Genomic DNA, 10,579 nt, shown 5'->3' with positions numbered 1-10,579 from the left:
GGCGTGCTTATTTTGGCCTTGCTACCGTGATTTTGTGTGTGAACGTGTCATCCAATATTTCACATTACCCGGGCACGACTTTCCAAGGGTGTACAATTCAGCTGAAATGTTTGCAAGGTGGGGAGCAGTAGCTTTTGGCAATGAAGGTGTGGCCGAAAACATTCGCAAAACTCTAACTGAAAATGACATATTAACTCTTATATGTTTAAACTTGTTCATACTTGCTCTACCATAGAACTAAAATGAACCTGTTTAATCCATAAGCAAATGCATGATTACAAGGGAAACTACAATGACAAGCAAATCTATGTTTTGAAGAGGCAAACAACCTACTTGATGTAATGTAAAGCAAATGTGATCAGCAATCTCATATAACTAGAAAGCAATCTATCCAATCTTCACCAGCCGTCATCTCCCCAGGTCCTGCCACGCTTCTTGGACTTCTCCAGCATTGCGCAGCGAAGTCCATCCTGGGTGATGGTGATGCGACTCCATATCTCGTACGCGCCGTAAGCGTCCTTTGCTGCGTACTGAACATGCTTCATGGACAAGGGCATGCACGCCCAGCGCTTGTGATCTTCGTTTGTAAGCTTCTGCTTCATGCTCATGTAGTAGTCATCAATGAGCATGCTGGAGACGTCGCCAAGTGAGTCCAAATACTTGGTGCTTCCGGGCACCCTCCATTGCTTCTGGATGTCGACAAAGTGCGTGATATGCACGCCCACGCAATCCAGCTTCTCGATATCCTGATTGATGGAAAAGCCAGCAAAAGTATACCTTGAGTCAAGGAGGAATTGTCGAACACCTTGCACCTGTGTTCCGCGGCGCTCAGTTGGAATAGCATCATCGGTTGGGTCTTGCCGACGGACAGCTGGATGAGGGCGGCCTTCTACTTGTGCGCTGCCTCGTAGGTGTACTCCACATCAACTCCGACGATCTTGTTGCGTTGTATCTGGAGGTGTTGTTCGTATTGATCGATGATGGCCTCCACCTTCCGCAAATCATTGGTGTGGATTATGTGTAGCTTGGTGGTGCCATGAGCCTGAACCTCCTTGAGTTCTCTGATGAACCCCATAGCCTGTAGAAGGGTTTTTATGGAAAACGATCAGCGGGCACACTGGCGTTGTCGATTGTATGTGGAGGATGTTCCATGCCATGCGAGAAGACATCTATTTATGGCGTCACATGGTGATAACCGATGAGTGCACGATCTCTCTTCAGATGCGTTCGTGCACATCGTGGGTTTGCGACGCAACCGCTCGAATTCTAATGCAAGATCTCTCTTCTGATGTGTTCGTGCACATGTGGGTTTGCGCCGCAACCGCTTGAATTCTGATGGGATTTTTTTGATCCATGTGAATTTATTAATTATAAACTTTCCATGGCAATTTTTTTTCAACACCAAAAAAATGTTACTAGCCTTAAGTGGGGAGGGACCAGGTGAGGGGTCAGACGCATGGCTGTGTATGCAATAAATACACGGGTGAGCGGCTGGGCGTAAGGAAATATGAAGTACGGTTTAATTGAATAGGCACGGGTGTATACGCAGCAGATCCATGGGTGAACGTTCGACAGGCACGGCTGGTGCACTAACACGAGGCATGCCTTTAGACGGGAAAAATATGAAATAATTGGATTTAGGAAGGAACGTGCATGACGGAAAATAGGCATACGGAATTATTATTAGGCGGAAGCACGGATGTGCACAGGCGCCTCCACGGTTCGGCCACGGTTGTTTCATATATAAAACAAAATTGTACACACAATCTACCTCACAGAGCTCTGCTCCGACCTCGGATGCACCGCCACACCCCTGACAAACGGAATTGCAGATAGAGACGACAATGAAACTCGCTGGTCATTATCCTCTGCGAGATAACTCAGGAGAGAGTAGAATGTTTTTGTTTACTACACATAGCTGGAGAATATAAAATTTTGTTTCACCAAGATAAAAGGAGACTAAGTATTTTGGTTTTGGCAGCTGTGAGCTTCTTCGTGGGTAAACAGCACAATAACAATGCTGTTAACAAGGTTACAGTTTGAGTAAAAAAAGTACAAGCATTGTTTGAACACAATAACAATGTTGTTAACCAGGTTACAGACCGAGCAAAAGATACAGGCAACGTTTCAGCACCCAGACAGAAAAGAGGCGGCAACATCTAGCCCCAACGCAGTTTTCAGCACTCACAAGTGAATGGATCTGTTGAATCCAGGTGCTCAACACGTGCTTCTCTTAGATCCACGGGCTCGTGGTCGCAACTTGGCTACAACCTAAGGCAAGCATGTCTAGAAGCCTTATTGTCCCACTGAAGCACCTCTCATTGTTGTTTGTAAAATCCTTCCATGAAGTCTCCGTGAGAAAGAAACTTAAGCCTGATAGTCTCCAACTGCCTTGCATTGAGGATAAGAAATGTTGCAAATTGAATGCTTTTCTCGCATTGTTTATCGCCTAAAAGCATCACTGACTTCAAACGAACGTCATAATGGTGCTCACAAGAATGATTGTTCATAAGGCTTTCATCGTCAGAGACTCCTCCCTAAATAGGAACAAAGATTTATTATGTTGAAGGTCTAGAATGAAAAATTATGTTGAAACAACAAGTCAATCATTAATTATAATAAACTCTGTTCTAATGAAAGCTTACTATTTTTTTAGACACAGATGTGGGTAATACATACATATTTGTACATGACTTACAGACCTAAGACAAGATTTTTTACATGAATGGAGTAGTACACAATGCATGTTATGTTTTTCCATTGTGCATGAGAATAATCACCTCGATATACAAGTTTTCCAAGCTTGTGAAGCATTGCACCAAGGCAACGGTTGTGCCCACATTATAATACATATTGATGATCAACGTCGTCACAGATTGTACCGTTGTGGATGAGCAGACTGTCGGAAAACACTTCATAAAAAATAAAACATAATATTAATATAGAGTAAAGATTGGATTACATGGAACTTGCTTTCTTCGAATGAATCCAACTGAAAATATCGTGCAAAATCAGTACCTGAATAACTATACGGTCTCGTGTGATGCTGGATTCATCAAAAATATCACATATTTTGCCCAACACATCCAGTCTAGGTGAAGAGATGATATCTATCTTCAAATTCTGCTACGATGACCACAAACCAACCGCTGAAGTGAGAAGGCATCCTCTATAACTAGTTTGCCACGACAAGCACAGATGCCAATGGTTATAAGTTTAGGTGACTTTATTCTGATGCAATATCTCTGGAATGTCCAAACAAGCATCAGGCATTCGAGTGCAGGGCAAATGCTACACTTGATAATGCTTTGTAATGAGACTTCAGATATATCGACATCCACAACCGAGAGTCTCCTGACGAGTGGTAGCTTAAGAGAACGTACATAATTTTCTGGTTACGTGCAAAGAGCAAAGGTGATTGTGTGGAGAGAAGAGGAAATCTGGGGGTTCAATGTCGGTGGTGATGGGAAAACCGAAGGTGATGAGATTAGTATTATATCACCTTTTGCCAACAGTCGTGGTATCATGTAGTAAAACTCAAGCACCTGGAGATTGTTCGATCTAGGGGATTCGAGCCAGGCGTCGACGGTTGAAGGTATGCACCGGAGGTACAACGGCGATATGCATAGGTTGTGAACTACGCTCTCATGGCCGGAGAAGATGACCTCTGGAATGTTCCCATCATATTCAACAACAGTGTATTCATTAAAATCAGTTCCAGTGTACGTTACACGGTGGAGCTCCTCCGGTGTGGACTTGTAACCGGAAATAAACTCGAAATATGCTTTATCGAAGGCGTTAAAAACTCTAGAGAAAGGGATCTCGCGACAATCCAGATTAAGAGCAGCAGTGCACCAAAGAGGGCGCCACCGGGTTGAGAGGATTTGAGTGCGGATGCCCTCCTTAGTGGAGAGACGTGAGATGATCTCACCGAGGATGGAGTGAGGGAGGTCGCTGACGCCGTTCGGACCAGACTCATCTTCCTGATCCTCGGTTCCACCGAAGCAACCCTCGCCGCTACAAGTCACCGCCACCAAACCACCAGAGAAGCGCGTCGCCGGTGGCGCGAGCCTCGCCATCTTGGTGCTCGGAGCACCGGGTTGGATATTCATCTCCATCCCAATTGGTTGGTTCGCGGTGTGGATCTGGACAGACGGCTAGGTCTTTACTCTTCATAGCGCGCTATGTGCGATGTGGATCTAGACATACGGTTAGGTCCTCACTCTTCACTGCGCGCTCTGTGATGTGGATCTGTACAGACGGTTAGGTCTTGATAACCCACAAGTATAGGGGATCAATTGTAGCCTTTCTCGATAAGTAAGAGTATCGAAGCCAACGAGGAGCTAAAGGTAGGACAAATATTCCCTCAAGTTCTATCGACCACCGATACAACTCTACGCACACTTTACGTTCGCTTTACCTAGAACAAGTATGAAACTAGAAGTACTTTGTAGGTGTGATAGGATAGGTTTGCAAGATAATAAAGAACACGTAAATAAAGATTAGGGGCTGTTAGATAAATAAACAATTACGTTAGTTTAACGAGTGTGGAAAACTGGTGGTAGGAGTTGCGGAATTGTCCCTAAGCAATTGACTACGTTACTAGACCGATAACAAGTTTTATGTGGGAGAGGCAACTGCTAGCATGTCATCCCTTACTTGGAATTCTATGCACTTATGATTGGAACTATTAGCAAGCATCCGCAACTACTAACGTTCATTAAGGTAAAACCCAACCATATCAATAAGATATATTGGTCCCCCTACAATCCTGTATGCATCAATTTCTATGCTAGGCTGAAGCTTCTGTCACCCTTGCCCTCCAATACATAGTCCTATCAACATACTACTAACCCTATGGTGTGATCCACGCGCGCGCTCATATGATGGGCACTAAAGGACAGCAACATCACCACAAGAAAATTAAACAAATCATAGCAATTCATCAATCACCGATAGGACAACGAAAATCTACTCAGACATCATAGGATGGCAACACATCATTGGATAATAATATGAAGCATAAAGAACCATGTTCAAGTAGAGGGTACAGCGGGTTGCGGGAGAGTGGACCGCTGAATATAGATGGGGGAAGGTGATGGAGGTGTTGGTGAAGATGACGGAGGTGTTGGTGTAGATCGCCGTCACACAATGATGTCCCGGGCGGTGTTCCGGCACCGCCGGGAGAGAGGGGGAGAGAGCCCCCTTCTTCTTCTTCCTTGACCTCCTCCCTAGATGGGAGAAGGGTTTTCCCCTCTGGTCCATGGTCTCCATGGCGGTGGAGGGGCCAGAGCCCCTACGAGATTGGATCTCTCTCTCTGTGTGTGCTCTTGTGTTTCTGTGCTCCCAGATTCTGGCCTTTCACCGTTTCTTAAATTCCCGGAGATCCGTAACTCCGATTGATATGTCCTTTTAACACAATTTTCTTCCGGATATTAGCTTTCTTGCGGTGAAAGAATGTCCCCAACCGCTCTAGGGGTTAGTCACGAGCCTGCCAGGCGTGCCTGGGGGGTAGGGCGCGCCTCCTGGGCTCGTGACCCCCTCGGGCATCGTTTCGTGTTGATTCTTCTTCCCAAAAATCATAAATATTCCAAAAAAATCCCAATAGTTTTTTATTGTGTTTGGACTTTGTTTGGTAGGGATATTCTGCGAAACAAAAAACATGCAACAAACAGGAACTGGCACTGGGCACTGGATCAATATGTTAGTCCCAAAAATAGTATAAAAAGTTGCCAAAAGTATATGAAAGTTGTAGAATATTGGCATGAAACAATCAAAAATTATAGATAAAACGGAGACGTGTCAGCATCCCCAAGCTTAATTCCTACTCGTCCTCGAGTAGGTAAATGATAAAAAAGATAATTTTTGATGTGGAATGCTACCTAGCATAATCTTGATCATATAATCTAATCATGGCATGAATACTAAAACACGAGTAATTCGAAGCAATAGTCTATCATTTGACATAAAGACAATAATATTTCGAGCATACTAACAAAGCAATCATGTCTTCTCAAAATATCATGGCCAAAGAAAGTTATCCCTACAAAATCATATAGTCTGGCTATGCTCCATCTTCCGCACACAACGTATTTAAATTATGCACAACCCCGGTTTTAGCCAAGCCATTGTTTCATACTTTAGTGTTCTCAAACTTTTTCAACTTTCACGCAATACATGAGCGTGAGCCATGGACATAGCACTATAGGTGGAATAGAATATGGTGGTTGTAGAGAAGACAAAAAGGAGGAGATAGTCTCACATGAACTAGGCGTATCAACGGGCTATGGAGATGCCCATCAATAGATATCAATGTGAGTGAGTAGGGATTGCCATGCAACAGATGCACAAGAGCTATAAGTGTATGAAAGTTCAAAAAGAAACTAGTGGGTGTGCATCCAACTCGCTTGCTCACGAAGACCTAGGGCAATTTGAGGAATCCCATCATTGGAATATACAAGCCAAGTTCTATAATGAAAATTTCCCACTAGTATATGAAAGTGACAACATAGGAGACTCTCTATCATGAAGATCATGGTGCTACTTTGAAGCACAAGTGTGGTAAAGGATAGTAGCATTGTCCCTTCTCTCTTTTCGCTCATTTTTTATTATTATTTTTGGTGGGCTTCTTTGGACTCTTTTTTTTATTTGGGCTTCATTGGCCTCTTTTATTACTTCCTCACATGGGACAATGCTCTAATAATGATGATCATCACACTTTTATTTACTTACAACTCGATATTTAGAACAAAATATGACTCTATATGAATGCCTCCGGCGGTGTACCGGGATGTGGAATGATCTAGCATAGCAATGACATCAAAAAAGGACAAGCCATATAAACATCATGCTAGCTATCTTACGATCATGCAAAGCAATATGACAATGATGGTGCATGTCATAATAAATGGAACGATGGAAGTTGCATGGAAATATATCTCGGAATGGCTATGGAAATGCTATAATAGGTAGGTATGGTGGTTGTTCTGAGGAAGGGTATATGGTGGGTGTAATGCACCGGCGAAAGTTGCGCGGTATTAGAGAGGCTAGCAATGGTGGAAGGGTGAGAGTGCCTATAATCCATGGAATCAACATTAGTCATGAAGAACTCACATACTTATTGCAAAAGCCTATTAGTCATTGAAACAAGGTACTACATGCATGCTCCTAGGGGAAGGGTTGGTAGGAGTTAACCATCGCGCGATCCCGACCTCCACACAAAGGATGACAATCAATAAATAAATCATGCTCCGACTTCATCACATAACGGTTCACCATACGTGCATGCTACGGGAATCACAAACCTTAACACAAGTATTTCTACGAATACACAATTACTCACTAACATGACTCTAATATCACACCTTCATGTCGCAAAACTATTGCAAGGAATCAAACATATCATATTCAGTGATCTACAAGTTTTATGTAGGACTTTATGACTAACCATGTGAATGACCAACTCCTGTTAACTCTCTAAATAGGTATAAGTGAAGCATGAGAGTTTAATTCTTTCTTAAAAATATATGCCCCGCTCTAACAAATATAAGTGAAGCAAAAGAGCATTCTACAAATGGCGGTTTTCTATGTGTAGGGAAACACGCAATTCAAACTTCAAATGATATAAGTGAAGCACATGAAGCATTATATAAAGCCATACTCAAAAGATATAAGTGAAGTGCAAAGAGCATTCTATAAATCAACCAAGGACTATCTCATACCAGCATGGTGCATAAAATAAAAAGGGGAAATGAACATAAAAGACGCTCCAAGCATTTGCACATATCATGTGACGAATAAAAATATAGCTCCGAGTAAAATTACCGATAGATTGTAGACGAAAGAGGGGATGCCTTCCAGGGCATCACAAAGTTTAGACGCTTGAGTCTTACTTGAATATTAACTTGGGGTGCCTCGGGCATCCCCAAGCTTAGGCTCTTGCCTCTCCTTATTCCTTCATCCATCGTGGTCTCACCCAAAACTTCAAAACTTCAATCACACAAAACTCAACAAAACCTTCATGAGATCCGTTAGTATAATAAGGTAAATCACCACTTTAAGTACTATTGTGAACTCATTCCAAATTCATATTAGCATTATATCTATTGTAATCCATCTTCACCATGGTTCATACCCCCCCCCCCCGATACTACCCATAGATTCATCAAAATAAGAGAACAATCCATAGAAAACAGAATCTATCAAAAACAGAACAGTCTGTAGTAATCTGAACACATACCATACTTCCGATACTCCAAAAAATTCTGAAACAAATTATGATAATTAAGGCAATTTCTATATCAATCAGCAGCAAAAAGAATCAACTCAACAGTGCTCTCTGTATAGGAATAAGAAATGATTTCGTGAGTGCAAAGTTTTTGTCTTTTTCAGCATGATCAAACAACTATCACCCAAACTAATCATAAAGGCTTTACTTGGCACATTAGTTTTATAATACAATGGAATTGTGCAAGGGGATAATTATTTTTGCGAGAAACTTCTATGAAAAATTCTACATTGTTTCCATGAGCATGAACACAAGTGTTCAAGGTCGACCCTCACTTCCGCAATGCATCACCTTTCAATCGCTTCTCTTTTTGAAAAAAATTTAAGTTCCCCTCTTTTTTTTGTTTTGAAACTATATAAAAGCAGTCAACAGGAATAAATGACTCTCTAAAACTTATGGGTTGTCTCCCAGGCAGCGCTTTCTTTAAAGCCATTAAGCTAGGCATAAAGTGCTCAAGTAATGGATCCACCCCGATCCCAAGGTATATCAAAGCCAATTTTAATTAACAATGAATTGTAATTTAGTAGTGAGCACAAGGTAACATATATCATGCAATGATGAAGTCTAACTCTCTTCCTATGCACTGGCATGTCATAAAAGAACAATTCATGCACATCTAGTAAAGGCCAATACATAGCATAAACAGTTTCTTGCAATTTTATCGTATTGGAAACTTAGAGAGGTGGAGATGTAGTTCCTCTCTCATAATAATTGCAAGTAGGAGCAGCAAGCACATGCATATTATATTCATCAAAATCATCATGTGTAATAGTAGAAGGCAACCCATCTATGTAATCCCTAATAAGAGCAAACTTCTCCGGTATAGTGTAGTTGGGAGAGTTCAAAAAGATAATAGGACTATCATAAGTGCGTGCGATAGCAACAATTTCATGTTTAACATAAGGAATTATAGAAAGTTCATCTTCATAAGCATCATTCATATTGGCATCATGGCCACAAGCATAGCAAGCATCTAGTTCATCAAAAAGGGATATTTCAAATGAATCCAAGGGATCATAGCAATCAACATAGCATTCATCCTTCGGTAAGAACGACGGGAAATTAAACAATGTATGAGTTGAAGAGTTACTCTCATTAGAAGGTGGGAACGGGTAGCTAGTCCGCTCTTCCTCCTTTTGTTCTTCGCTCTCCTCATCATCTTTTTCATCTAATGAGCTCACAGTTTCAGCATTTTCTTCTTCCATGGTTTCCTGCAAAATATTTATCTATTCTTGGGCAGCGGAGAATTTATCCATAAACCTATAAATATGGGCATTATATTCATAATTACTACAACAATAACGAAGCATAACCAAATTTTCAGATAGGTAAACATCATCATCCTTATCATCACACTTTTTAAACAGAGCTTCAATTTCATAAGCACCCATAAAAGCAACAAACTCTTCTATTTGTTCCACATCATAGTAATCATATATACCATTAGCATAAGAAGCCAAGTTTTCATTAGCATTAAATTTACAAGAAAAGGGAAGGTGTTTAGCCTTCATCCTAGAGCAACAAGTAATATCATATCTCAAGCATAGATCCCAAGCATACCATTTCAACATATGAATTTGATCCCATAATAGTTTCCCTTTTTGAGTCAAGCGATAATCCCTAAAGTATTCACGTTGATCCAACGTGTATACCATTATATAATTGAATGGGGTTTCCTCAGGATTATTAAAGAAGTGCATAATATTTTCCACATAACGAGCATCGAGGTTTTTAGGAGGTTCCCCATCTCCATGAGTAGAAAGTACACCTAAGTTTTTTGGTATTTTGTTTTCCATATCCATAACTAGAGATAGTGAACAACTTAGAACAGCAACTAAAACTACTTAGTGATAAATCAAACAAGCACACACGAGAATATTCACCCCACGATATTGCTCCCCGGCAACTGCGCCAAAAAAAGGTCTTGATAACCCACAAGTATAGGGGATCAATTGTAGCCTTTCTCGATAAGTAAGAGTGTCGAACCCAACGAGGAGCTAAATATAGGAAAAATATTCCCTCAAGTTCTATCTACCACCGATACAACTCTACGCACACTTTACGTTCGCTCTACCTAGAACAAGTATGAACTAGAAGTACTTTGTAGGTGTGATAGGATAGGTTGCAAGATAATAAAGAACATGTAAATAAAAACTAGGGGTTGTTAGATAAAGAAACAATTATGTTAGTTTAACGAGTGTGGAAAAGTGGTGGTAGGAGTTGCGGAATAGTCCCTAAGCAATTGACTATGTTACTAGACCGATAACAAGTTTTATGTGGGAGAGGCCACTG

At 41.3% G+C, this 10,579-nt stretch overlaps 1 pseudogene; it reads right to left on the bottom strand.

The window, feature by feature from the left end:
- Nucleotides 1-398: 398 nt before the first annotated feature.
- Nucleotides 399-1,075, bottom strand: LOC123431422 (annotated as a pseudogene).
- Between the last annotated feature and the right edge of the window lie 9,504 nt (nucleotides 1,076-10,579).

Source organism: Hordeum vulgare, chromosome 2H (assembly GCF_904849725.1).
Source record: "Hordeum vulgare subsp. vulgare chromosome 2H, MorexV3_pseudomolecules_assembly, whole genome shotgun sequence".
NCBI classification, from domain to species: Eukaryota; Viridiplantae; Streptophyta; class Magnoliopsida; order Poales; family Poaceae; genus Hordeum; species Hordeum vulgare.
Note: the sequence above shows the minus strand (reverse complement) of the source record. Positions and strands in the feature narration are given on the sequence as shown.